The sequence below is a fragment of the Ceratotherium simum genome, chromosome 22 (genome assembly GCF_057802395.1).
Source record: "Ceratotherium simum simum isolate JZ-2026a chromosome 22, ASM5780239v1, whole genome shotgun sequence".
In the NCBI taxonomy this organism is placed as follows: domain Eukaryota; kingdom Metazoa; phylum Chordata; class Mammalia; order Perissodactyla; family Rhinocerotidae; genus Ceratotherium; species Ceratotherium simum.
The window spans coordinates 907635-914754 of NC_141921.1; the positions used below are offsets into that span (position 1 = coordinate 907635).

At 46.9% G+C, this 7120-nt stretch overlaps 1 long non-coding RNA gene across 2 annotated transcripts; it reads right to left on the reverse strand.

The window, feature by feature from the left end:
* Positions 1-301: 301 nt before the first annotated feature.
* LOC147914037 (uncharacterized) lies at positions 302-6800 on the reverse strand. Of its 2 annotated transcripts, none has more exons than XR_015555709.1 (4): positions 6421-6800; positions 3126-3192; positions 1622-1766; positions 302-1309 (listed from the first exon to the last, which is right to left on the reverse strand). It is a non-coding gene; the product is annotated as an uncharacterized LOC147914037 (long non-coding RNA). The 2 variants fall into 2 exon arrangements; XR_015555708.1 differs by having other exon boundaries at positions 3066-3192.
* Between the last annotated feature and the right edge of the window lie 320 nt (positions 6801-7120).

Below are 7120 nucleotides of genomic sequence, written 5' to 3' on the forward strand. Positions count from 1 at the left end.
ATGATCAGATTTGACTAGAAATCTCACTGTGGCACAGGTGGGAAGAAGGGACTATCAGGGAGTGGTACCACGGAATAGTCTGGGCAAGGTCAGGGCCCACACTGGGGGGTGCGTTGGGAATGGGAGGATTGCTCTGGCTAACCTCTATTCACATTTTAAGGCTCAACACAGACAGCAGCTTAAAGAAGGCCCTTCAGTCTGGTGAGAAGCTCCTCTCTGGCACCTGAAATCTTTCCCCCATGCCCTCAAGCAGAGGCAGAGTTCAGTTGTGGTTAAAAGCAACGGCTTTGAAGATGGCTTTTTTTTAAAGATTTTATTTATTCATTTTTTTTCCCCCCAAAGCCCCAGTAGATAGTTGTATGTCATAGGTTCACATCCTTCTAGTTGCTGTACGTGGGACTCGGCCTCGCGTTGGACAGAGAAGTGGTGCCTTGGGGCGTGCCCGGGATCCGAACCCGGGCCGCCAGCATCAGAGCGCGCACACTTAACCGCTAAGCCACGGAGCCGGCCCGAAGATGGCTTTTTAAGCCATTGCATCCTGCCTCCACTGCTAACTAGCTGTGTGCCCTTGGACAAGTTGCTTACTCACTCTGTTCCTCCAGTTTCCTTATCTATGAAGTAAGATAATAATAGTACCTATCTCTTGGGGTCACTGGGATGATTAAATGATTTAGTGTGTTTAAAGTACTTCATGTCTGGCAGGGACTAAGTGTGCAATCAAAGTGGGCTTTTCTTATCCTCACACACATTCACTGCAGGAAAGTTGTGTGTTTCTGAGTGCACCCAGCGAGTTAGGGAGCTCCTTGGGGACAGGTCTTCACGTCTGGCAGAGTCTGGAGCAGAGCATGCTCTCTATGAATACTGTTGAATGGACTGGAGAGGATGCTGAAAATAAAGAGATATCTGGGAGCTAACTCATGCATGACTGGCGGGTTGACTGGACATTAGGGAGAGGGTTAATGAGGAGAATAAAATCATCCCCGGGTTCTGAGCTGGGACGGGAAGGTGGTGGTGATGCCTTGGCTGAGATGGGGAGTTTCAGAGAAGGAGTTGGTTCAGAGGGATAAGTGGCTGACACTCCCAAGATCAAATCTATAGGAACTGAAGAAGCTGAGGTCTGAGCCAGGTCTGTGTGAGTTTATGTTCCATGAACAGTTCACACACCTGCACGTCCGTGCCCAGCACAGACCTGATGCCATAGGTATTGAACAACATATATCAGAGGGGCTGGTGAACACTTGAGTGAATGGGTTTCTTTGTAGATGTCAGAGCATCATGGTTGCTTTTCTTTTCAATGAGAAATAGAGATCTGTGGAGGTAAAAAAAAAAAAAAAAAAAAAAAAAAGAGAGAGATAAGAAAAGAAAGTCACCATGAAAGATTAAAGAAGGAAGAACTAGTAACTAATATTTCAAATGAATGAATATGAGGGGCCATCTTCCTTCTTTTTCCCTTTTCCTGACACAGCAGGACGTTTTTTATGATCTCCAGCTTCATAACATACTCTTGCCAACTGCTAGGAAGGATGACTCAAACTACCCACCAGGAAGTTTTGCAAAGTCCAAGCCAAAAAAAACTAAGAAAAAGAGTGATATCAAGGAATCTAGGAACATAGGAAAATACCTGTGATGGGGAACCAGTCATGCAGGCTCCTCTACATCGGATTCCAATTTCAATCACCACCTCCTCAGGAGCATGTTTCTTAGCTCAAGCTGCTTGTGAGACTGGCATCCGAGTATTAGGGCAGAAGGAATTGTTTGCATAGTTCCTATTTGAAATTGATAAGCTCTCCTTTAGTGCAAGCCCGGGTAGTACAGTAGTAATAACAATTATTGTAATAATGCCTACAATTTATTGAATGTTTACTACTTCCAGAAACTTGTGAGTGCTTTACATATGCCATGGCATTTAAACCCCATCAAATCCTACAAGAAACATAGTTATCCCCATTTGAAAGTTGGGGAAACTGACTCAGAGAGATTAAGCAATCTGACCAAGGTCACTCAGCAACTGGGGAATCGGGATCCGACCCCAGCTTGCCTGACTCCAAAGCCCATGCTGTAGACCTACTCCATGCACAGTTTTTCTCCTGCCTCCTTTGAATTCAGGGCTGTGCATAATCTAACTTCACCCATGTAAGCCTTGTTGAGGCATGGAGCTCACCTTCTAACTCCAGGAAGGACAAGACAAGAGTGTCAAATGCCCTTCATCAGTCCAAAAGAATTAGAGGGGTGTCGTGCCGGGAGCAAGACACATGGATTCAGAGAACTGGGACCAAATACCTGCTTTGCCGTGAGGCTTCTGTTGGATCACTTGCATTCTTTGGGCCTCTGTTAGTTTCTTACTTTTCACACACCACCCCCCAACACACACACACTTTGGAATATGAAATGAAAGACAGTTTATCTAAATGATCTCTCAAAGCTTTTAGAAAACGGATTTTTTTTTCCTGAGGAAGATTGGCCCTGGGCTAACACCCATGCTCATCTTCCTCTACTTTATATGTGACACACCACACAGCATGGCTTGATAAGCAGTGCATAGGTCTACGCCCGGGATCCTAACCTGCGAACCCTGGGCCTCCAAAGCAGAGCGGACAAACTTAATCACTACGCCATGGGGCCGACCCCTTAGAAAACGGATTTTTTTATTTCAACGTTTGTATCTTTTCTAATAAAAACTTCTCTAGTTAAAAAGTAATACATACTTACAAAGAAAAGCCATACTCCCATGCAAGAAAGAGTAATAGATACTTGTTTAAGAAGAATAGAGAAGAGCAGAAAGAAAAAAGTCTGATTCTTTTTAGTGCTAATGGAGTCACTATCCAAATTCTGAATTTAAAGGACTATCAAAGAGGCTTGCTACAGCTTTAACATTTAACAACAACAATAAAAAATCATGTTTGGGCACTTCTTGTCATTTTCCTAAACATTTCTTGACTTTTCTTTTGAAGATTTTTGTATATCATATCTCCTTTTCAGTGTTCATGTATAAAGATTTAAAAAGTTCCTTTGAAGCCTTTTTTATTCTTTTGATGACTGAAAATAAAATAAAGCAAAACAAAAACCTGTTGGGAAACTTCTTTTTCCAAAATAATTCATTCCACCATCTCTTGCTAAGAACCTACTGTGTCCAGGACTGGTGCAAGGAGATACCCAGGATGCGGCGGGGTCCTCGGTGAGAAGGCCCAACACCTGGTGGGAGAAAGTGTGAATGAAGTTTAAGTACCCAGCGCCATGGGAGTGTGCAGGTGGAGATATTAATTCTGTCAAAGACAAGCGGACAAAGCTGGGTCTGGAAGAGTCGACTAGTGTCGACAGATGGCAAAGTCTTAGAAAGGCAACCCCCTAGACAAGCTCTTGTTTGGTTATCTGGTGCTAGAGTGACATGTAATTTATCTTCCACACTGGGGAACTTGATAATGAAAGGGGAACTACTGATAATTACGTCAGGACATGGGGTGAAAACCAGAACTTCCTGGCCAAACAAGATCATATGGTCACCTTACTTCATGCTAACATTTTGTCATCGTGAAGAATGGGGCTCAGAATCTCCTTCCACGCACATCGAAACCTGTGATAAAGATGGCATGTTCAAATGCCCCAGGGGAGGCTTCCCTACCCGCCTGACTTCCTGAACAAGCTGTGGAGGTTCCCCCAACAATGCCTTTCAGTCCTGTTGTTGCGATCTAGCATAACATCCACAGAGCAAACCTATGGTTCAAACTTGGGAGCACATTTTGTATCATCCTTTAGTTTCATAGCAATGGAAGATTTTCCAAATCACATTGATATTCAGCCTTATGAGTTCTGGTTTTTCCACAGTGCTTTGGGGACCCACTCAATGCCCTAACTCTCAATGTTTCCACTTGATGTTCCTTGATTTGTTTGTGTGCTGAGTTGCAATTCCAAAGAGGCAGCAAAGATTCTCTCTTTGCAGGGACTATTTGGAAAAGTCTTGGGAGCGAAAGAGGAAGTCCAACACATTTTAAAACAGGATTGTTGTCATCTAGATGTGACATCTGTTGGTGTGCCATGGGGCAGAAGGAATGCAGTGTACAAAGGCATGGAGGCAGGAACAGTCTTGGAGTATTCAGGGAACTGAGTGGAACTCTCTGGTTGGGGATGGGGCTAGGAATATGGTGGGAAAAGAGGCTAAAAGAGTGAGTTGGGACTAGATTGTGAAGGATGTTGAATGCCACCCTAAGGAGTTTGGACTTCACCCTGGGAATGATGAGTCTCTGGAGCTATTCAAGCAAGATACTTATTTTCTGGAAAGAGAGCAAACCAAACAAAGGCCAAGTCAGGCATCCCGGAGCCAATTTCTCCCTTCAGTTTTGCTGTCCTGATCTACTGCAAACTGTTAAGGTGTTCCCTGATCCATGCTCCTCAAACACCACCCCCAAGGGAATGGATCCCAATCAACTGGTGATTATAGACACAATTCCTGACGCTTCGAGTTCAGCCCAGTCCCCACCAAGGCTGTACTGGAATATCTGAGCATCCCCCAGCTCTTTCCGCAGGCAGGACTCTGTGGATGGGGGGCCTGGGCCAGGCCCAGACAGGTGAGAGCAGAGGCTTCTGCCTTCTGACCCCCCCTGTTGTAAACTGCTCCTGAAGACTTCCTTTGGGGGAATTTATAATCTTCCTCCTCTCAAACCTCTACCAAAATCATGTCTGCCTGGAGTCCAAGTCCAAAGTCATGAAGCTAGTGTAAAAACAGCAGCTTTACTCTGTTCAGCTATTCAGGAAGCTTAATAATGGACTGGCTTGAAAGGTCGTAGGCTCCTTGTCCCCAGAGGTGTGGAACAGGCATGCCGTAGAGGGGATTCCTGCAGGCAGTAGGGAACTGGAGTCTGACAAGGGAGGCTGCTGCTCCCAGCCCAGCAGCTTACAACCTCTGAGCCTCTGCTTTCTCAGCTGTAAAATAGGGCTCATAGGAACGCCTCCTTTACAGGATTCTTGAGAAAAATAAACAGGATAATGACTGCACTTGGCCCAATGCCTGGCTCTAGTACGTGCTCAGTAAAAGCTGGCAATAATTGTGGTTAGCATGATCATCGACCAGTGGTGGAGTTGTGCTTCCAGTGGTGAAGTAGTCATTTATTTCTGAATATGACCTGTAACCTGGAACGTTACAAAAGAAAAAGTCCTACAGTCAGAGAAGTGCTCATTAGTACCACTGAATACTACCCTTCAAAGACCACCTGGCTGTGGGAGCCAACCTTCTCCTTTCGCAGAAGGAGAAATAAATTCAGAAAGCGGAAGAGACAGGCCCAAGTCCACACATTAAGTCAGAGATAGATTTGGATGAGAACTTAGGTCCCTTGACACTTACCCCATGCTTGGTCACGTTCTTTTTATGTTTCACTTTCCGTTAATAAGCAAAATTCAGAAGCTTAGTCATCATGTCTTCCTTCTTTGGATATCTGTCCCTTAGAGATTCACACAATTTTATATCTATTAACTCATTAATTCTTGCACCAACCCTGTGAGGCCGATCTTACTGTTAATTTCCATTTCATGGATAAAGTAAGTGAGGCAGGGTGAGGTTAAGTCACTTATTCAAGCCTCACAGCTATGAGCAATAAAGCCAAGACTCGAGCCCAGACAGTGGACTTCTTAGCCTTTTTAGCCTAGCACCAAACTGACCCTCCCAAAGTGGAAAAAGCATATAGCGTCTGCCTCCGAGGAGCACACTCCCATAGGAGAGACACAGCCCACAGGGTGTGCAGTCACGTGCCACAGGCACCGAAAGAACAACAGAGGGAGGGTTTAGTTTTACAAGGGGAGGAGGGAGAACATTAGGAAAGCTGCCTGGAGGAGGTGACCTTTATCCAGTGTCTGGAGCCAACTCGTGTCCTCCAAGTTGATGAGAGCAGGGAATTCCCTGTAGGTGGAGGCACCTTTGCTGAAGAAGGCGGGTGCGGCTCCAGCGGCACCATGAGGGAGGCAGGCCCGGACACCAGCGCTAACTCAATGTGTGACGTGGGAGGGTCACTTCATCTCCAGGAGCCTCAGTTTCCCCATCTTAGAAGGGGATGATAATGCCTGGCTTATGAAGCTGTTCAAATATCAAATGAATCATGTGTACACACAATCCCCAGCCCAGTGTTATTCCTCTTTCTTTATCTCTCTCTCATAAAACTATTTCCTTCAGTAAAAAATTTTAATTGAGCCTATTTTTCTACACTTACGCTCACAGCAGCATTAGTAATAATCTTGAGTGTCATTCTTAGTCATTCGTAATAACAATATAATTAATAACAACGTTAATTGCCATTGATTGAGGGCACTAAAGTGCTTGATATATGTAATCTATATTTATCTAAGCTACTCCCCAGAACACATCTTAAGGATAGGTCCCATTATCCCCATTTTATAGATGAGGATAATGAGGCTCAGAGAGATTAAGAAACTTACACAAAGGTCAGGCTAGGAAGTGGCAGGGCTGGTATTCAGACCCAGGTCTGCCTGGCCAGAGAAATGTCCGACAGACAGAGACCCTCCTGTGTTTGGAGTTCGAGTTGCTGTTGGCAATGTCCCTCAGCTTCTCTCTCAGAAAGAAAACAAACACTCGAAGAGGTTGGCTAACACGTGGGAACAGGAGGCCCCAGGGAGGGAGGGAAGAGGCCCGCTGAGGCAGGAAGATCCGTCTGTCTTTGGAGGGTGGGGCCAGGCGGCCCCTCAGCCTCATGCCCCGCCTGGATGTCCCGGAGAGAGCCTGACCTGCTCTGGAACCCTGAGCCCCGAGGTCGCGGGTCCTGGGGGTCAGCGCGCGCCTCCCCGGGTTCACAGCGCTGGGGAGCCGGGAGCCGCGCCCGCCCGCGGAGACGGCCAGACTGTCCCGAGGCCGCGCCGGACCCGCCTGGGCCCACGTGGGTGGCTCCCAGGCAGCAGGGAGTTAATCTGCTATCTGTTGGGAAGGCTTCCAGAACCCTCCTTCCTGCCCGTGTTTGCTCAGGGCCGGGCTTTTCAGAAACTGAAACCAGCAGGACGCCCGCCCGCCGGCCCTCCGGGGATCCTGCCTGGTTTACCTTCTATGGGGAGGACGGCCGGGCTGGGCGGGGCGGCCAGCGTGGCGCGGCTCCCCCTCCTGCCCCGGGCCACCCGAGGCTGGGAG